Source organism: Maylandia zebra, linkage group LG3, assembly GCF_041146795.1.
Source record: "Maylandia zebra isolate NMK-2024a linkage group LG3, Mzebra_GT3a, whole genome shotgun sequence".
NCBI classification, from domain to species: domain Eukaryota; kingdom Metazoa; phylum Chordata; class Actinopteri; order Cichliformes; family Cichlidae; genus Maylandia; species Maylandia zebra.
In genome coordinates, this window is record NC_135169.1 from 42466917 (window position 1) to 42488933 (window position 22017).

The 22017-nt window shown below is 41.9% G+C and overlaps 2 long non-coding RNA genes across 2 annotated transcripts; both read right to left on the bottom strand.

The window, feature by feature from the left end:
- Nucleotides 1-754: 754 nt before the first annotated feature.
- Nucleotides 755-2142, bottom strand: LOC143416541 (uncharacterized). The gene is made up of 2 exons (XR_013096934.1): nt 2029-2142; nt 755-1209 (listed from the first exon to the last, which is right to left on the bottom strand). It is a non-coding gene; the product is annotated as an uncharacterized LOC143416541 (long non-coding RNA).
- Nucleotides 2143-4156: 2014 nt separating this feature from the next.
- Nucleotides 4157-14206, bottom strand: LOC143416540 (uncharacterized). The gene is made up of 3 exons (XR_013096933.1): nt 13805-14206; nt 4833-4917; nt 4157-4516 (listed from the first exon to the last, which is right to left on the bottom strand). It is a non-coding gene; the product is annotated as an uncharacterized LOC143416540 (long non-coding RNA).
- Between the last annotated feature and the right edge of the window lie 7811 nt (nt 14207-22017).

Here is a 22017-nt window from a genome sequence, read left to right on the forward strand (position 1 = left end):
TTTTTACAGCTTGGGAAAACTGTAAAAACTGCATATTTAGTTATTGTTATAAATCTCCCTGTAACACCATTTTTGCGTTTTTATTTTCTCTGAAAATATAGAGAACATTACATAACAAAAATGTACTTTTCATAATAATAATATCATTAAATAACTTTAAAAGATTTCCATTTGATGCTTTAAATTTAATATAATAAAATATATATATTTTATATGTAAAATAATCTTAAAATATTATTGTACAAAAATGGCAGCAATTTAATTTGTTTAATAGTTTTAGCTGATCGTCTGTGACACCAGGAAGACCGTACACCTGCATCTCTACCAACTTGCATTGCAGTTTCTGGGCTCTCCAGCCTCTTTGTTCCACATTTCCTCTAATGCAGGAGAAATTATCTCCAAGAAAAGAAACTCGACCATCACACAGTGGAACAAATTCTCTTCTCAAACAAAAACCAAACGGATAACCTTAAATGCATCACGTTTTTACTTTACAAGTTCATAAGCATTCTCCCTTTTCAGTTCTACCTCCTGGTCAAACATATGTATAAGAAAATTGGCCCAGTATCATATTATTTATACACACAGCGGTCTTTCTGTCCAGTGATTAATTGCATGAGTTCATGGAGGCAGGACCTCACAGCAGAAGCGTACTCCATAATCTGTTGTACATTATTATATGTATATTATATGTATTTTTCATGTATTGTATTTACTAACATCAAGAAGTCACAAGCAAAGAAAGACCACACCATGGCGCATAAGCAACGTTTATTGACCAAATTTATCTACTAAACAAATAGACGTAACATTTTTTTCACCTCCCAAAAAGCAAAGCAACGGCAGCTCAATATCAGAGAGAATTGTGAACTCGTCACAATGAAGCAGTTCATTTTGTAGATTCAAGCTGCTCTTCATACTTTTGGCCATCAGGCGTCACCAGAGGACTGTGTTGAAAGTCCCGCAGAGGCTCTGTAAACACAGGTCACTGATGGACTTGGTCACGCAGGCCTGTGAATCCAGTTCCTGAAGAACTCCGTCACCATCCTCTGCACGAATATCGCAGCAAGCTTCTCTCTGTCACCATAAAGTATCACAGCCAGTCCGTCGGTCTGGTGGTAGATGAGATGGAAACGAAACCAGGAACCCACAGGCAGGACAAAGAGCGGAGTGGCATCTTCACCGTGTCCGTCCATTGCAGCTTCAAGTCTGTTAGAGGGAAGAACAAACCATAAGTCACAGTCAGCGATAGCTGCAGACACGTCAAAGAAAACACTGTAGTACCTTTTAAACAAGTAAACCTGAAGGAAACTTGGAGCAGCTAACAGGCAAAAGTCAACCAAATTTAGGAACAACGTTAAACCAGTACATTTAATCCTTAAGTTAAGTCCCTTTATTAGAGATCCTTCTGTTTCAAGTGTTCACTGCAGTGAAACTGGCTGCATTATAAATCTAAACCAGAATTGTTGCCTACGATATTGCCACAGAGCAAGCACCTTTTCAGTAACTTATCTTTCTCGTAGAAATGTGCTCCAAATAAAGAACTTTGTTGACAAGATTATTAGTTTATCATTTATAAATCAATATCGTCGGTATTGACAGCATTTTTTTTTTAAGTGAACATGTAAAAGAGTGGGATTAAGCGATGCGGTTGAAAAAAAATTGTGGCTTCCGTCACATTAAACTCTGTGAGGATACAGGAAAAGGAGAAAGTGCGCAGATGTACGGGAAATTGAGGAGGTCTCAAATATCTGCTTTCAGCAGTTTTTATACACAAGTATGGGTGTGTAGGCGCACGGTGTCCCCCCCTCTCTACTAAAGAACCATTTCTTGATGGTTCTTTGGGGCACCTTTAATGGTTTTTCAAAGAACCTTTTTTAAAATGCAGTCTTTACTGCAACTTGCTGATTTGTTTTTTTAAGTTTAAATTTGGACAAATCTGTTAACACTATCATTACGGACAAGTTTTGTTTAACGTACAAACACTACCTTCAAGGTTTTGTATTTGAAATCAAAAGTCAATCTTACCTTTATCCACAATGCTTACAATAATAATCCGTTTCTTATTTCTTCTTTTTCGACCTCTATAAGCGTCGCCGAGGTTTGTCTGAGCCGGTGTAAGGAGTGAAGTGTGCCTGTTTTTATACCTGCCAGGGCGGAGTCTTCTGCGCGTGTATGCAAACTCCGCGTGTATGGAGGCAGGGCCCGGCAGGAACTGCCGAGAAGAGGCCTCTTCCCGGGCCCTGCCTCCATACAGAGAGGTCTCTCCCTGTGCCTCTGCCACGCCTCTCTCCCTGTGCCTCTGCCACGCCTCTCTCCCTGTGCCTCTGCCACGCCTCTCTCCCTGTGCCTCTGCCACGCCTCTCTCCCTGTGCCTCTGCCACGCCTCTCTCCCTGTGCCTCTGCCACGCCTCTCTCCCTGTGCCTCTGTAGTGTGAACAAGCAGATTTGATCAAAAAATCGGAATTGAGCATCAAGACCTGCAGTGTGAACTTAGCCCAATTTGGCTCAGGAAATAGCAAGTCCAAGTCCTATAATCCAACTGATAGATGAAACACTTAAGAAAATAAGGAAGCAACGGAAAGAAGCTCTCATCCAATTAAATGCATGTAGAATAAAAAATGAATATCGACAACAACTTGTATTTTTCTATTACTGTGAGAACTATGCTCATTTCTACATTTGAATGTGATGTAGGCAGGTCTGATGTATGGATGGATGTGTGAATGTGAGGGTGTTCAACATGTGTTTGTATTATACTATAAAAAATTTCAATAAAAATATATGGAAAAAACAACTTGTTAATTTGTTATCATTTTATAAACATTATTAATTATTTTACATTATTTTACATTAATTATTTTACATTTCCGTGTTTTTAATTATCATTTTTCGTAAATCCCATTTTTGGTGTGTGTCTCTCTCAATTTTCCTGCTATTGAGTGAACAACATACTCAGAGCCCTGCTGCCACTACATTAGTGTGACCAAGTGGTCGGCGGGGTTATAAAAGAAATGGTAATAAAATGACAACGCCACCAAGGGGAATTTCACCCCCAGGAAATTCCTATTTAAGAAAAACCGATTAAAGGAATAAGAGAGGCCGCACAGATTCAAGGATGCACACCGACGCAGGTTGGCTCCAATATCAATAATTTTGTTTATAGTGAAAATAGATGAAATATTAGAAAACAAAATGTAGCGTCCCAGGCCAGACTGACAGACTTGCCAGACTTGCCTCTGTTCACTGAAATAAACCAGAGCAATACGTTAAAAGAGTAAAAGGACTCTGAGCGTCAGGCTCGCTACATATCATAAAAACTAAAATTTCAATCTTTAATAGCTTTAATAAAAGAAATCACACATGCACACCAAACTGGAAGGCTTACACCCCACAAATCAAACTACAACTCGTGCTGGTGGCAATAGTTCAGGCCTTGATCACAAGCCAGTCTGGCTCCCCACAGGCTGAGATCGGCAACTGAGGCGGTTTCAAGTTCCCAGCACGACACGCGGGCAGAGGATCGCTCCAGCCCGATCACCGAGGCGTGGGTACAAGCAACAATCCAGAATATAATAAAACCAGGCGCACCAGAAAAAGGTTAGCCCACTTAATAAAAACAATTCCACAAAAATAAAAGATGAGACCAAAAAGACGAGACAAGACAAGAGAGCAGCTCCACCGAGCAGGAGCCCTCAAACCGACTAGGCAGGCGTCTTGATTCTCCAATTAAGGTTAGGCGATTTGCCACGGAGAGGTGAAGGCAGCAATCAAACCCTAAAACAAAGGATAAATGTAACCTTAGCCTCTTGTAGCTGTGAATGCTAATAAAAGCAGTTCTAACGGCTTACCCCAGGACCGGAGGCGCTTTGGTGGAGATAACGAGCACCTCTCTCTGCAACGCTGGAATTAAACAGAAACGGCCGCGCTACAACAGGGCCGCAAAACTACACTAAACCAACTTATTGGCAGATATTAGTTTTGTTTTATCACATATCAATATTATTTTATTATCAAATTTGGTTATTTTGGTCATTCAAATCTGGCTTCCCCATCACTCACTCACTGATAGATACAGCTTTTGAAAATCTAAGAGCTCTGTTGGAGGACTCTGTGCAGGTTAAAAATCAATGTGTGGAATAATAACAAAGAAAGGTAACCTTTAATTATTTATTTTAATGAACTCATTATCAAACTTTAAACAACATCAACAATGTTTAATCTGTGAAGGCACTGCTGGATGCTGAAGGCCCCCGGTTCCCAGCTCTGCGTGGAGGCTGTGCGAACACAGGTCACTGATGGTCTTGGTCACTCAGGCCTGTGAATCCAGTTCCTGAAGAACTCCGTCACCATCCTCTGCAGGAATATCGCAGCAAGCTTCTCTCTGTCACCATAAAGTATCACAGCCAGTCCGTCGGTCTGGTGGTAGATGAGATGGAAACGAAACCAGGAACACACACACAGGACATAGAGCAAAATGGCATCTTCACAGTGTCCGTCCATTGCAGCTTCAAGTCTGTTAGAGGGAAGAACAAACCATAAGTCACAGTCAGCGATAGCTGCAGACACGTTAAAGAAAACACTGTAGTACCTTTTAAACAAGTAAACCTGAAGGAAACTTGGAGCAGCTAACAGGCAAAAGTCAAACAAAATTAGGAACAGGGCCGTGCAGAGAGGTTTAAAGGGGCGGGTGCTCAAAGTTAAAAAGGGGCACATTGAACCAGGCTGAATAACAACAACACACATTCATCAAGAATCTAATATCATCGCATCATACTATATCACTGTTGTGAGGTGGCGACAAGGCAAAGCATACGTAGCTGATGTTTTACCTGATGGGTACAATGTTGCTGTTGAGGGGTTTCTGCTGCTCCTGCTGCTGATAGTGCTGGAGGGCAGGGCTGTGTTGATCTGAGACTGTAGACATTTAAAAAGTCCATAGGAGAGATGGTAGCTGATTAAACAAGTGTCATGAGATAATAACAAAATGCAAAGATTGGCAACAAAAAACTGTGAGAAATAATTTAGGCTCTGCCTGTGCATCACTCTTTGCTTCTCTTCTTCCTTCCATCCCATCATTTCATATATCACTCTCCACTTGCTGTCTATCTGACAACAAGGCACAACTTGCTATTGCAATAAACTATAATCTAATTATCCACACCTAACAACTCTTGCACTTAATCTATAATAAAATGATGACAGAAAAATGTTATAGCACTGCCTTTAGTAGCCTCACACAGCTCCTGCTGTTTCCTCCTCATGTCCTAACCAGCCATGTCTGGACAATGTTATATCATGAGTAATATTGTTTTTAAAAAATCCATATACATAAAACACACACATGCACACACACACAGGGACATTTTAGACCTTCTTCAGAATACTGTATATACTATGGGCATCACGGTGCTGATCCAGTGCAACAAATAAACATTAAAGGGAAAAAATAAAAATGGCAGAAGTTCGCCATTTTTGTAGGAACAATGAACTAAAGTCGCTTACCTTTATTAACAAAGCTTAAGATATTGATCCTTTTATTTCGTCTGTTTCAGCCTTTATAAGCGCCACCGAGGTTTGTCTCAGCAGGTGATATGCAAAAAGGGCACAGTGGCTGGAGGAGAACCCCTGAAAGTGAAGGAGGGGAGGAGCTGCAAGCTCTTAAATGGTGCACTTACGGTATCTCCTCCCCTTTTTTCGCAGGAAGTGGCTCCAAAATTATTTTGAAATGTTTTATGGGTTTTGGCCTACCAAGAAATCAACAGTAATAATTAGGAGAATATTAGCATTCAGACATTATGTCTATTGTGAAAATTCTTGCAGTAAAAATTTATAACCACTCACACACAGCAGCTCGCAACGCGCGCACAGCAGCTCGCAACGCACACACAGCAGCTCGCAACGCACACACAGCAGCTCGCAACACACACACAGCAGCTCGCAACACACACACAGCAGCTCGCAACACACACACAGCTTGCTTACACTCTAAAAAGTAATTCATCAGGCCTTTTACCACCACTTGATTAAATCCATGGCTGCAACATAAAAATTCTAATTTATTGATTAAGATAGACCTTCTAAGTTGCAAACTTTATTTTTTTGGGTTGTGTTGAATTAATAATGTTGGTAATTACATTAAATTAATTTTATATGTAATTTGAAATTAAATCCCAATGTTAGTGGGTTCAAAATAAAATTCAAGTTGTAATTACTTAAAGAAATTTAATACATAACTTATTTTTTTCCACTGTAACTTCTGATTTCAAATTCCCTCCCCTACTGACTTAACTAGCCCGGGCAAATTCACACATGTTGCGTTGCATGGTGCAAGCTTTTGTAAAAAAACATTTCAAGGTAAGTAACATTTCATTTACAAATAACAGTTCTACCAAAGCAAAGCATTTGTGCTAGTCACCTGTAGTGGATTTGTGTATGATGTGATGCTCATACAGATAAAGAAATACTTTGCACTACCACATGTAGCTAATGCTAGCCATTCTAAACTTTAGCACAGCAGAGGATAAGACTTATAAAGTTTCATTTGACAAAAGTCTTCAGCTAGAGAGTGCAACTGTGGCTAGGAAAAGCATGATTAAAGTTTTGCTACACAGTGCAATCTAATTTTGATCATAGGCTGATTTTGTTTTTCTTTTTACCAAAATTAGAAGCCTTTAAACTGTGAATAGTTCTTTCAGAGGGATAACCTAGAGGCTTCTTTTTTCCATCTGGCTCACCTATTTTATATCTTTATAAAACTTGCATGACCCATACGTAATATTACATTGATTTTGGTTAGTATTGTGATACAGCTTAAAGTAAGTATTGTTCTTGATCTTAAGAGCTGTAGCTATCTTTGTTTTGTTTTGTTTTTTTAAATCAGACTGTGTGAAATATTGTTAATGTCATTCCAATAGCATTATTCTGGCATGGGCTATGTGAATCTACTTAACATTAAGACTTTATGTAAGCAGTTAGTATAGTGTGATAATCTAGGGTCATTAGTGCTTTGTTAAGTTGGGACACATTTTTTACAAAATGGGCTGGGAGTGAACAATGTGCAAATTCAAAACCTCTGCAAAAACAGGGTTGCTAAAGCATTAGAGATTACACCACGGTTATGGTGGCGAAGTCTCCCTTGTCTTCACCAAGATTGTTTTTGTTCCCTCAAAACTTGGGGTAGCCTTAGATCACATCTATCCTCTTTAAATAATGTATTAGAGCATTCATTAATGCAGTATAGCTAATAGTCTGCAAGGTTTAATTCTTCTCTTTCTGTGGTCTACAGATAAAGGAGGAGTTCAAGAGAATAACCACTGTAAGCCTTGAATAGCTACACTTGACCATTGCACCCCAAAACTGATGGATGTCATTTTATCAAGGGGAGGAGCTAAGGGAGTGAGAATCAGGCAGATCAAGGACATGCTTCTTGAGGTAGGACAACTATTTAGACTTTGGGTAGCTTTGAAATGCACTTTGTTGGCAGTCACCCATGTATTTTATACTCACTTTATTTTTTCTTAAATAGCACAATACAATTGAAACACGCAGAGAAGTAGCCATCTGCTGCCTTATCACTTTCCTTGGAGAGAAGGAAGAGGACCTTTTCATGGAGTTCGGTTTAAGTAATTCAGCATTGTTTGTGTGTGTGTGTGTGTGTGTGTGTGTGTGTGTGTGTGTGTGTGTGTGTGTGTGTGTGTGTGTGTGTGTTCCATTGATCATCTGAATTCATTAAGTTTCAGTAAGTATAAAAGTCTAATCTATAATTCACTAACCTATTAATTCCTTAACTTAAGGTTGGCCTTAAGTTAACACCGAAGAACTTAAGGCCAACCTTGAAAGGCAGGTGATGAAAACTGCCATCATCAGTGACCGGTACACCCCTGGATCTAACCATAAGACTGCAACCATTGTGGTGGAGGAAACAAAAATCATGGAGGGCCAGAATTTCCCAAGGCGCTGTGTTTTGCTCATGGGCATAATATATGCTCTCAATCTGAGCTAATGCAAGGATCTGAAATATACTTTTGAAGTTGTTCAGAAGCTGTTCCTTGACCTTGATGGAACCATCATTGTGTTAAAGATGTTGACTCTGTTTCAAAAATTGTTAACTGTTTTGAATCCTGTATGTGTAACATTGATCTTAAAGGTGTTTGCTGCATTGTGTCATAGAAAGATGGAACCATCATTATGTTAAAGATGTTGACTCTGTTTCAAAAATTGTTAACTGTTTTGAATCCTGTATGTGTAACATTGATCTTAAAGGTGTTTGCTGCATTGTGTCATAGAAAGATGCAAGATCTTGTAAAGTTTGGTAGGCATTGAAAGTTAACATTTACTGAACACTTGCATGGAAGTATTACTGTAACAAAATGTTTTCTAAGTTTTTTTAACCAATTGAACACATTTGTTTCTGTGGTGTTAAATACATAAAGGCATATACTATAACTTGGCTGAGATGGTATAAATCTAAATTTCTGGTTTATTTTCACTTTTTAAATACAAAGTGTTGAAATGCCTAAAGTTAAAAAAATAAAGTTTTTTGATAAAAAAAAATGTTGAATGAATTCCTTTCTTAAAAGCTATTACAATAAAAAAATAAGAGAAAGCTAAAATGATGTTAATAATGATGAAAATCAGCAACTTAATATTTTAAATAATGAACTTTAAAAAATTGTTTTTGTAATTGCTGTAATTAATTACATAACACTTAAAAATCATTTTAAATAATGTGGAAAAAGTAATTGGAGGAAGATAATTTTTATGAGTAAACAACTTAAAAATATGTTTTTAAGCTACCAAATATTACATAAATGGAGGAAGCGTTAACAGTCCTGTCCTTGATCATGGAGGAAGCGTTAACAGTCCTGTCCTTGATCATGGAGGAAGCGTTAACAGTCCTGTCCTTGATCATGGAGGAAGCGTTAACAGTCCTGTCCTTGATCATGGAGGAAGCGTTAACAGTCCTGTCCTTGATCATGGAGGAAGCGTTAACAGTCCTGTCCTTGATCATGGAGGAAGCGTTAACAGTCCTGTCCTTGATCATGGAGGAAGCGTTAACAGTCCTGTCCTTGATCATGGAGGAAGCGTTAACAGTCCTGTCCTTGATCATGGAGGAAGCGTTAACAGTCCTGTCCTTGATCATGGAGGAAGCGTTAACAGTCCTGTCCTTGATCATGGAGGAAGCGTTAACAGTCCTGTCCTTGATCATGGAGGAAGCGTTAACAGTCCTGTCCTTGATCATGGAGGAAGCGTTAACAGTCCTGTCCTTGATCATGGAGGAAGCGTTAACAGTCCTGTCCTTGATCATGGAGGAAGCGTTAACAGTCCTGTCCTTGATCATGGAGGAAGCGTTAACAGTCCTGTCCTTGATCATGGAGGAAGCGTTAACAGTCCTGTCCTTGATCATGGAGGAAGCGTTAACAGTCCTGTCCTTGATCATGGAGGAAGCGTTAACAGTCCTGTCCTTGATCATGGAGGAAGCGTTAACAGTCCTGTCCTTGATCATGGAGGAAGCGTTAACAGTCCTGTCCTTGATCATGGAGGAAGCGTTAACAGTCCTGTCCTTGATCATGGAGGAAGCGTTAACAGTCCTGTCCTTGATCATGGAGGAAGCGTTAACAGTCCTGTCCTTGATCATGGAGGAAGCGTTAACAGTCCTGTCCTTGATCATGGAGGAAGCGTTAACAGTCCTGTCCTTGATCATGGAGGAAGCGTTAACAGTCCTGTCCTTGATCATGGAGGAAGCGTTAACAGTCCTGTCCTTGATCATGGAGGAAGCGTTAACAGTCCTGTCCTTGATCATGGAGGAAGCGTTAACAGTCCTGTCCTTGATCATGGAGGAAGCGTTAACAGTCCTGTCCTTGATCATGGAGGAAGCGTTAACAGTCCTGTCCTTGATCATGGAGGAAGCGTTAACAGTCCTGTCCTTGATCATGGAGGAAGCGTTAACAGTCCTGTCCTTGATCATGGAGGAAGCGTTAACAGTCCTGTCCTTGATCATGGAGGAAGCGTTAACAGTCCTGTCCTTGATCATGGAGGAAGCGTTAACAGTCCTGTCCTTGATCATGGAGGAAGCGTTAACAGTCCTGTCCTTGATCATGGAGGAAGCGTTAACAGTCCTGTCCTTGATCATGGAGGAAGCGTTAACAGTCCTGTCCTTGATCATGGAGGAAGCGTTAACAGTCCTGTCCTTGATCATGGAGGAAGCGTTAACAGTCCTGTCCTTGATCATGGAGGAAGCGTTAACAGTCCTGTCCTTGATCATGGAGGAAGCGTTAACAGTCCTGTCCTTGATCATGGAGGAAGCGTTAACAGTCCTGTCCTTGATCATGGAGGAAGCGTTAACAGTCCTGTCCTTGATCATGGAGGAAGCGTTAACAGTCCTGTCCTTGATCATGGAGGAAGCGTTAACAGTCCTGTCCTTGATCATGGAGGAAGCGTTAACAGTCCTGTCCTTGATCATGGAGGAAGCGTTAACAGTCCTGTCCTTGATCATGGAGGAAGCGTTAACAGTCCTGTCCTTGATCATGGAGGAAGCGTTAACAGTCCTGTCCTTGATCATGGAGGAAGCGTTAACAGTCCTGTCCTTGATCATGGAGGAAGCGTTAACAGTCCTGTCCTTGATCATGGAGGAAGCGTTAACAGTCCTGTCCTTGATCATGGAGGAAGCGTTAACAGTCCTGTCCTTGATCATGGAGGAAGCGTTAACAGTCCTGTCCTTGATCATGGAGGAAGCGTTAACAGTCCTGTCCTTGATCATGGAGGAAGCGTTAACAGTCCTGTCCTTGATCATGGAGGAAGCGTTAACAGTCCTGTCCTTGATCATGGAGGAAGCGTTAACAGTCCTGTCCTTGATCATGGAGGAAGCGTTAACAGTCCTGTCCTTGATCATGGAGGAAGCGTTAACAGTCCTGTCCTTGATCATGGAGGAAGCGTTAACAGTCCTGTCCTTGATCATGGAGGAAGCGTTAACAGTCCTGTCCTTGATCATGGAGGAAGCGTTAACAGTCCTGTCCTTGATCATGGAGGAAGCGTTAACAGTCCTGTCCTTGATCATGGAGGAAGCGTTAACAGTCCTGTCCTTGATCATGGAGGAAGCGTTAACAGTCCTGTCCTTGATCATGGAGGAAGCGTTAACAGTCCTGTCCTTGATCATGGAGGAAGCGTTAACAGTCCTGTCCTTGATCATGGAGGAAGCGTTAACAGTCCTGTCCTTGATCATGGAGGAAGCGTTAACAGTCCTGTCCTTGATCATGGAGGAAGCGTTAACAGTCCTGTCCTTGATCATGGAGGAAGCGTTAACAGTCCTGTCCTTGATCATGGAGGAAGCGTTAACAGTCCTGTCCTTGATCATGGAGGAAGCGTTAACAGTCCTGTCCTTGATCATGGAGGAAGCGTTAACAGTCCTGTCCTTGATCATGGAGGAAGCGTTAACAGTCCTGTCCTTGATCATGGAGGAAGCGTTAACAGTCCTGTCCTTGATCATGGAGGAAGCGTTAACAGTCCTGTCCTTGATCATGGAGGAAGCGTTAACAGTCCTGTCCTTGATCATGGAGGAAGCGTTAACAGTCCTGTCCTTGATCATGGAGGAAGCGTTAACAGTCCTGTCCTTGATCATGGAGGAAGCGTTAACAGTCCTGTCCTTGATCATGGAGGAAGCGTTAACAGTCCTGTCCTTGATCATGGAGGAAGCGTTAACAGTCCTGTCCTTGATCATGGAGGAAGCGTTAACAGTCCTGTCCTTGATCATGGAGGAAGCGTTAACAGTCCTGTCCTTGATCATGGAGGAAGCGTTAACAGTCCTGTCCTTGATCATGGAGGAAGCGTTAACAGTCCTGTCCTTGATCATGGAGGAAGCGTTAACAGTCCTGTCCTTGATCATGGAGGAAGCGTTAACAGTCCTGTCCTTGATCATGGAGGAAGCGTTAACAGTCCTGTCCTTGATCATGGAGGAAGCGTTAACAGTCCTGTCCTTGATCATGGAGGAAGCGTTAACAGTCCTGTCCTTGATCATGGAGGAAGCGTTAACAGTCCTGTCCTTGATCATGGAGGAAGCGTTAACAGTCCTGTCCTTGATCATGGAGGAAGCGTTAACAGTCCTGTCCTTGATCATGGAGGAAGCGTTAACAGTCCTGTCCTTGATCATGGAGGAAGCGTTAACAGTCCTGTCCTTGATCATGGAGGAAGCGTTAACAGTCCTGTCCTTGATCATGGAGGAAGCGTTAACAGTCCTGTCCTTGATCATGGAGGAAGCGTTAACAGTCCTGTCCTTGATCATGGAGGAAGCGTTAACAGTCCTGTCCTTGATCATGGAGGAAGCGTTAACAGTCCTGTCCTTGATCATGGAGGAAGCGTTAACAGTCCTGTCCTTGATCATGGAGGAAGCGTTAACAGTCCTGTCCTTGATCATGGAGGAAGCGTTAACAGTCCTGTCCTTGATCATGGAGGAAGCGTTAACAGTCCTGTCCTTGATCATGGAGGAAGCGTTAACAGTCCTGTCCTTGATCATGGAGGAAGCGTTAACAGTCCTGTCCTTGATCATGGAGGAAGCGTTAACAGTCCTGTCCTTGATCATGGAGGAAGCGTTAACAGTCCTGTCCTTGATCATGGAGGAAGCGTTAACAGTCCTGTCCTTGATCATGGAGGAAGCGTTAACAGTCCTGTCCTTGATCATGGAGGAAGCGTTAACAGTCCTGTCCTTGATCATGGAGGAAGCGTTAACAGTCCTGTCCTTGATCATGGAGGAAGCGTTAACAGTCCTGTCCTTGATCATGGAGGAAGCGTTAACAGTCCTGTCCTTGATCATGGAGGAAGCGTTAACAGTCCTGTCCTTGATCATGGAGGAAGCGTTAACAGTCCTGTCCTTGATCATGGAGGAAGCGTTAACAGTCCTGTCCTTGATCATGGAGGAAGCGTTAACAGTCCTGTCCTTGATCATGGAGGAAGCGTTAACAGTCCTGTCCTTGATCATGGAGGAAGCGTTAACAGTCCTGTCCTTGATCATGGAGGAAGCGTTAACAGTCCTGTCCTTGATCATGGAGGAAGCGTTAACAGTCCTGTCCTTGATCATGGAGGAAGCGTTAACAGTCCTGTCCTTGATCATGGAGGAAGCGTACACACACACACACACACACACACACACACACACACACACACACGGAAATCTTTTAAAGTTATTTCATAATATTCATATTATGAAAAGTACTTGTGTTATGTAATGTTTTCTATATTTTCAGAGAAATTAAAATGCAAAAATGGTGTTACAGGGAGATTTATAACAATAACTAAATATGCAGTTTTTAGTTTCCCAAGCTGTAAAAATTACAAATGAATCAATAAATAAAAATTAGCACCTGCTCCTTTTATGTAAGGTTTCAAAGACACAGCCAGCCACACACACGGTTTTAAAGAAACAGCTATATCAACTAACTGAGCCGAGGGTGGCTGCTGATCAGCTAACTGAGCTGAGGGTATGGAAATGAAAACTGCACCAGTCCGTACTACAGGAGAGAATGGAAGTGTGGTTGGGTGATGATGGCGAGGGTTGCATTTCTTTTTCAAGGATGGATCAAACGATTTAGCGATAAACCTTGGTAAAAAAAAATGCTGCTGTCGTTGAGAGTACCAAGTGGCGAGGGCCTCCAGGAGAACAATTGAATCCTCTTTCCCTGGGCCACCCATGCCAAACAGTTCAAAACTTAACCTCGCTCTTAGAGCTGTTATTATTTGTTTGAGTCCATTTATTTTTAGAAAACTGACAGTGGAGGCAGTGGACGACAAAAAATTATCAAAAAAATACTACCTCCAGCTGCCTCTTGTAGGGGCTCACGGCGTGGACTACCCTCCAACAGTAATCCCAAAGGAGCGCGAGATTCTCTCCCTCAAAGGCGAAGCGTGAGTCCGCTGGATCCATTACTGGTCGCGTCGTTCTGTCAGGGCTCTGTGTGTGGGCAGGCAGAGAGGAGGATCCAAGCGCAGGACTGGAACACAGAATTGTAAATCAAAACCTCAGCTTTATTGCTGACATGAAAACCAAACGTGAAGTGCCGTGAATACAGAAACCAAAAAACACACAGGCATAATCTGACGGTACGACACTGAGCACAGGAAAACACAGGGCTAATATACACAGGGTGGGAATCAGGGAATGGGGAACAGGAGGGAGACACAGCTGGGAGAGATCGGGGTTAACGAGACGGGGGGAACCAAGCTGCACACACTAACATAAGACAAAGACTTTCACAATAAAACAGGAAACATGAATTACTAAACAAGCACGCAGACTTAACACTGAGAGACAGACAGACAGAGAACGACACATGGAACCTGAACTAAACTAAACGTGAGATATAACCGAGAACAAATCCTTAAGCACGGATAAACAGAAACAAGAAACTAATAATCATCATCATCACTACGAGAATAAGAAAACAATCCATGAAGCAGAATTAAACCGAAATATAATAAACTCAAAATACTGGGTCCAACGGACCCAGAACCGTGACAAAAACTTTGTACCATCTCTGGGAGCTGCCAGGATCTAGAAAAAGCTCCTCTACTGAGACAAACCCAGTGTGTAGATGAGATGAGGAGATGGAGGAAGAAGAGTGAGTCACAGACAGACCGTAGTTTATTTCCCACAGTTTTATTAATCTCTTGCCTCATGATTCCAAGTGCTGTCATTTTATAATTATTATCTCATAACACTTGTTTAATCAGATACAGTGTCTCCTATGGACTTTTGAATGTCTACTTTCTCAGATCAGCACAGCCCTGCCCTGCAGCACAATCAGCAGCAGGAGCAGCAGCAACATTGTAACCATCAGGTAAAACATAGGCTACATTTGCTTTGCATTGTTCCCACCTGATGACAGTGATATAGTATGATACGATTTTATATTAGATTCTTGATTAATGTGGGTTGTTTTTGTTCAGCCTGGTCCTATGTGCTCCTTTAAGCACCTTCCTCATCGGACATCTCTGCACAGCCCTGATTACGTGTATATTGTACAGTCTAGCTGCTGCAGTTTAGTCCTCTGTCCTGTAACAGAGCTGCTCAGGGCCTCTGCAGGCTCATAATAGACAACCTGGTAGCCAAGCTGTTGTTCATAATAGATGTCAGCTTGGCTAACATCCTCCTCTCACCCACCATCTCTTTGCAGTCTATGGGACTGTCCAGGACAGAGCTGGTCCTCTTTATCGGTGTGCTATCAATGGTCATGAGTACCATTCACACAGAGTTGGGGAATGGCTGCAATCACAGCATTGTAAGATGGTGACAGATATACCCTTAGGCCTCCTCCTCGATTCAGAGATGGTCTTTCCCTTTTCACGTAAATGGCCTCCTTGACTCTGCGCTCAAACCAGCGTTCCTCCCTGTCCAGGATGTTACATCCTCATCACTGAAAGAGTGTCCACTGGCCTGTAGGTGTGAATAGACTGCAGAGTCCTGGCCTGACCAGGTAGCTCTCCTGTGTTGTGCCATCCGCTTCGCCAGAGGTTGTTTGGTTTCCCCGATGTATAAATCATGGCAATCCTCCTGGGGCTTAACAGTGTACACTATATTACTCTGCTTGAGTTGGGGACCTGAAAATCTTTGACATAGTGTTTGGGGTTTAAAAGCCACAGAGACGCGTTGTTTAGAAAAAATATGTCTCAGCTGTTCCGATACTCCTGACACGTACAGGATAAGCCAGCAGTTGTCCTTCTCTCCTGGATCACCTGGAGCTTTCTTTAGGTGCCTTCCCAGCTTTGACAAATATCCACATTTACTCAAAGCATTAATATAAAAATTAACGATCATAAAACTGACCTCATAGCCCGCTGTTTGTCAGTGAAGCTAGTTTAAGTCATTATGCAAATGTACTGTTAAAAGGCTCAGGAAACCTGCAGTCAGCTGAGACTGAAGAAGTCACTTACCGGTAGTAGAATTTCTTCGACTGAAAACGCCACGTCCAGATGAACAGAATCAGTTTTAGGGATTTCCTTACCTGGATGACTGAGCATGAATGAAGACAATAAAAAGTGATGGGTTTTTTTGCTATGTTGTCCTAATTTTTTTTCTTAAAAAACCTTTCAAAACACACATTTTGAAGTTGATAGCAGGGGTGTCACTAGGTTTTAAGGACAGGGGGGGCTTAACCCCCAAGAGATACACACGATATGAACGAACGTAGTGAATGAGCACAAAATTTCACAAACAGAAAACAAAGACTGAGAAATTGTTTTCCTACTTTTTTGGACAGATTAAACATCCTAGGCCACCAATAGATCTATTGTTTTATTTCAGTCTGCTTTATAATACAGTACAACAAGAAAACAGAGGAAATGTGTTTGCCGCGTCAATAACAAGAAAAAAACTGAAAATAAAAAAGTACATTTTTCTGGCTGCAATCACCAGTTACTTGGTGGATGGAAGCATCAAAGAATGACGTCTGTTTTTAAGAGTGGCAAATCGGTCAATCACTCTGTTGTGACTCAGATGCTGAAGCGTGTCTTTTTCAATAGACATGACTGCAAGACTGTGAAGTCTTTTCTGACCCATTGTTTGACGCAGCCAGGAGTGCAGCCGACGCAGTGCAGCCGACGCAGTGCACTAAAGGACCTTTCGCACGAGCAGCTGCTGACAGGCACTGTTAGGGCAACTTGGATGGTTGCCCTCAGAGAGGGAAACATGTCTGAATCAAGGAGGTTGTACACAGACAACATATTTTTGGGTGGACATCCAGCCTCTGTGTTTTGGTAAGAAAGTTTCTGGCCACCAGAAGCTCCTCTTTTTTCAGGTCAAGTCTGTAGTGCTTTGCAAGTTCATTCAAGTGTGGTTCACTCAAGAAGTTCTCAGATTTAGGACTGCATGCCTGGACGCCTTTTAGCAGCCCTGCATCTACACTGCAAAATCTTTGATCAAGCTCGCCAACCATCCGAGCCACACAAGGGAAAAGTAACTCTCTTTTCAATGTGTCTGAGTTGTTCAATTCAGTGCGTGAACCCACAGTTGCCTCCAGGACAAAATCCTCCATTTCCCTCTGTTTGTGCCTTGTCTTGGCACCTGGTTCAGGGATACTGTGGGTGTTACACAGGGCCTTGGTTTTCTCATACAGCTCTGTAGCAAATGCATCTGAGTGTTTGCCCTCAAGTGTGTCACACACAGCTTGTTTGCAGATAAAAGTTTCTGCCAGGTCTAAAGTCTCTTTCTGCAGGAATTTGTGGAGTCCTTTGGTTACCGACAGAATAGACTAAAACATCAGTAGTGCATAGACTGCTGAGAACTTGTAGAGTTTTGCTCTGAGACCAACAGCTATGGGGGATCCAATTGCAGATAGGCACTCCAAAATGGCAGGCAATGTCTCAAGAACTGCACTGATTGATCGCAACTGACATGCCCAGCGAGTGTTTGAAAGTTGCACAAGCTCAGTTTTTGTCAATCCAAGCTTTGCCTGAGTCTCCATGAACTTATGATGATTGACTAGGGAGGTGCTGAAGAAAGAATACACACACTCCAACAAGCTGAAAAGCTCCACAGCCTCTGGGACAGCCTTGCAAGTATTGCACAAAACCAGGTTGAGTTGATGAGCATAACAATGCACATATATAGCCTCAGGATGGAGCCTTCTAAAATGTGCTTGTACACCTCCGGTGGAGCCACTCATAACGGCTGCACCATCATATGTTTGTGCTACACACTTAAGCTCTGCAAGACCATAGTTTTGGATCTGCTGCTGAATCTCATTTGCAATGGACTGGGCATCAAATGATTTTATCTCTGCTAGTGCAAGGAAACGCTCCTTCACTGCCCCCTCTGACACGTACCTGACACAAACAGCTAACTGCTCTGCCTTTTCATCCCTTGCCTCATCTGCCATGATGGCATAGACTTTAGACTTTGTCATTTCAGATACAATGACACTAGTAACTTCCTGGGCACAACAGTCAATCAGGTCATTCTGGGATGTTGGCGAGATATACTGTGCATTTGATGGGGGATTATGTTTTTGAAGAAAAGCATCAAACTCCTTCAAAAGCTCCATGCACACAAGAAAATCCCCTCTGTTTGGGCTGTCTTCACCTTCATCATGGCCACGAAAAGGGAGTCCCTGTCTCCCTAACATAGAGGTGACTGCAACAATTCGTCTGAGATACTCTCTTCTTTCGACTATCTCACTCACATTTGCAGTTGCTATCACCTGTGCAACGTTTCCCTGTTTGCTAGTTCCCTGGTAGCTTTTCCATGTAACAACACTGTCCTTATGTGTTTGAGCCATCTCATGCTTGCCAAAGATGACTAAAGCTTTCTTCCAGTTCTTGCAACCGCTACTGACCAAACTATCATGTTTGATGTTTTTGCCAAACACTCTACATGGGAAGCAGAAAGCTGCACTCTGGTTGACTGAATATTCTAACCAGTTGTGCTTTTCAAACCAGCTGTGGTTAAATGCTCGCTTCTGTGTACCAAAAGTATCATGTGGATAGCTCTTCAGCTTCACCTGTCTGGGCCCTGTGTCTTTGTCACCTAAATCAAACCCTGGAGTAGAATGAGTTGCTGCAGCTGCTTCATCATTTTCCCTCTCTTGGCCTGTTTGCTCTCCTCTCTCTGTAATAACTTGATCTTCCTCTGCCTCTCCATCCATTTGCTGCAGCTCCTCTGTCTCTCCTTGCTCTCTCTGACTTGAACTTGCCTGTTGACCTTTTTCTCCCTCAGCCTCCCCTTCTGCCTCACCCTTCAAGATACATTAAAACATACTGAATTGTAATGTAAATTGCTAATATCATGACTTCTGCTCACGCTCCACAGTAATTTGTTGCTCCCAAATATTTTGAAGTTACAAACATTATATTTTGAGCACGCATGTGACTAAAATGGTTGCAATTTAAACCCCTGAAAAAATTACTAAATTACTTGAATTGAAGTAAAATTAAAATAGAACCCTCAAAAATATGTGAGTCAGGCTAATTTGACTTATATATATATATATCTCTCTCTTTGCTCTCTCCACTTTCTAACCTTGACTCTCCTAAATAAAAGCTCAAGTTAAACAGGTCTTATATGTTGTACTGTGACTGAAATGTTTCATATTTCATATCCATATTGAGTCCCATAAAATTCTAATCAGACTGTCTGCATCACAAATGACTCCGTCCTTTGACTCACCTCTCCAGCAGACGTCTCTCCCCTCTGCCTCTCTGTGCTCCTCTGCCCTGACTCCTACAGGTTAATGGGGATGGAGTGATTATTATTATTTCCACTGATGATAACCATACCTGAATGAGCTCAGCTCGATTTTTCAGAGCTAAAACGAGTGACAGAAATTAACATTGTGCTAACAATTTAACTTAGTGCGCTAGCCAGGTTTTTATTTATCAAATTGGGGAGCACCTGGTTCATTATTTACATGGGACTCTCTGCTGTTAGCTGGAGCTAACTAATTGTTACTACCAGCCAGTGATGAAGACTTACTTTCTTGAAAAACTTGCGTATATCCACGATTTCTTGCTGTTTGCCGCATGCACGCTAGTGTGTCCGCAGGTGTATACGAGCGGAGTGTAAAGTAGCAGTGAAACGAGGACTGGATTTTCAGTCATGTGGATGTCCCCTGTGAACAACTGGAACGGATTGGATAACGAAGCACTGACGCTACCTTAACAGTGTAAAGTGAAAGGGACCAACCGAGTTATGATCATATTTATGTGAATAGCGACAGGTTTATATTATTATTTCTTTAAACTCATATTCCTGCATCTTTATATTGAATTTGTCTGCAAGTTCTGTAAAAAAAAGAAAAAAGAAAAAAAAAAAAAAAAACCCAAACAGCAAATTATTTAGGGGGGCTTAAGAATATTTTAGGGAGGCTTCAGCACCCCCAAAATAGGCCTAACGATGCCACTGTCTCTAACATAATCTCTTGCCACCCCTAGTTTTGCATATGGCAGTGTTGTTTATTAAAACAAGATAGCATTAACACTTTGAGCCAAACTACAGTTAACACAAAATATAAATTCTAAAAATGAATATATATTGCAGTTCATCCAAGCCCTCAGTCATGAGACCTGCTGTCATTGTTCGGATGTTGTCAGTCCATCCAGGGACGTTAGTAGCGGTGATCAGCCCTTGAAAAGCAGTCATCAATATAACAAATGTGTTGGTTAAATGAATGTATGGAATAATAACAAGGAAAGTACATTTTAATTATTTATTTTAATTAATTTCCCCCAGGGATCAATAAAGTATTCTGATTCTGATTAATTCATTATTGAAGTTTACACAACATCAACAATGTTCAATCTGTGCAGGCACTGTTGGATGCTGGAGGCCCTTCAGAGGTTCCCAGCTCCTCTCTGTATAAGGGCAAGTCACTGATGGTCTTGGTCACTCGGGCCTGTGAATCCAGTTCCTGAAGAACACCATCGTGATTGTCTGGAGGAATATTTCGCAAAGTTTCTCTCTGTCATAGTAAAGGATCGCAGCCAGTCCGTCAGCCTGGTCGTAAATGAGATGCAACTGAAAGGATCTCAGGTGCAGGGCACACAGCTCTGCCCGAGCGGCTTTTTCACCGTCTCCATCCATTGTAGCTTCAAGTCTGTCAGAAACAAGAGCAAATCATAAGTCACAAACACGACAACTGCAGACGCGTCCAAAAAAAAAACCCAAAACAAAACACTGTAGTACTTTTAAACGAGTAAAACTGAAACTTGGAGCAGCTAATGGATAAACCAAAATTAAGAACTGGTACATTTTATCTTTAAGTTACTTAGCTTTGTAAACTGAAGAAGATAATTATGTCCTGATCCTTCATTTCAAGTATCAACTGCAGTGAAACAGGTTGGATTATAAATCTAAACCAGAATGTAAAAGAAGAATGAATACAGAACCACAGACTACCCTCTCTCTGAGTACGCATCTTTATATTTTTGTCTTGTTGGCTTGCCTCTCACTGGTTCTTACATATTTTTCACTCAGACAAATTGGCTGGTTAGCCAGCGACTGACATGTGAGCATCAACTAAACGCACCTACACAGAAAAAAGGTTTTTGAATGAAACAAGTTGCTTTGGACCCATCGGATGTCATTGCCTCGCAGACACCTGTCCCTGAATGTTTAAAATATAAATAAATAAAATACTAATAAATAAAAATTAGCACCTGCCCCTTTTGCTCTATTTTCCACTGCTGTAATCAGACACACCGGGTTTGTCTCAGGAGCTTTTTCTAGATCTTGGCAGCTCCCAGAGATGTTACAAAGTTTTACTATCCGCCCCTGATCAAAACGTTTTTTTCCTAATTCTGAAATTCCTAAGATTGACATTTAATCTAAACATGAGCACGAAGGACTGATGAAGGACTAATGTAAATGAAGCTCGGCGCACAAAGCGCAGGTTCAGGAACAGGTTCAGGGACAAAGAGATGTGTCCTCTTTTGTTGACTTTGTTGACAAGCTGATTGAAAACTTCAGCAAACGTTTTGATAGCTTCAGCTTTGGACAGCAGTTCATAAAGAACCCATTTCTCATCACTGATGTCAGAGGATTCTCAAAGGAAGTCACACAGCACTTCAAGAGGGCAAATGCTGGGCCTCTTCAAATGCAACTGGTTGGGCTCTAAGCAGATGTGGCCCTGAAAGCAGTTTGGAAGAACTGAACCTGCCACTTTCTGGCTCCAAATGGTCTGAGACAGCTTTCCCAAATTTGAGAAAAGTAGCCCTGTACATCTTGACCATGTTTGGCTCCACATACAGCTGTGAGGCAGCTTTCTCCACAATGAACATAATAAAAACTAAATATCGTTCCAGGCTCACCAACGAGCACCTACACATGTGTGTGAGAATGGCCCTGACACCATTCCAGCCCAGATTTAAAATCCTGGAAGGGCAAACTAAAGCTCAGTTCTCTCACTGAACAACAGAAAGTGGGGAAGTGGAATACAAGGGGGAAAGAAAGAAACTGCAAAATTTAGCCATGTTATTTATTTTCTCTAATTCATTTTAAAATGCAGCCCTATATCTAATGTAGGCCTACTGTGTGTT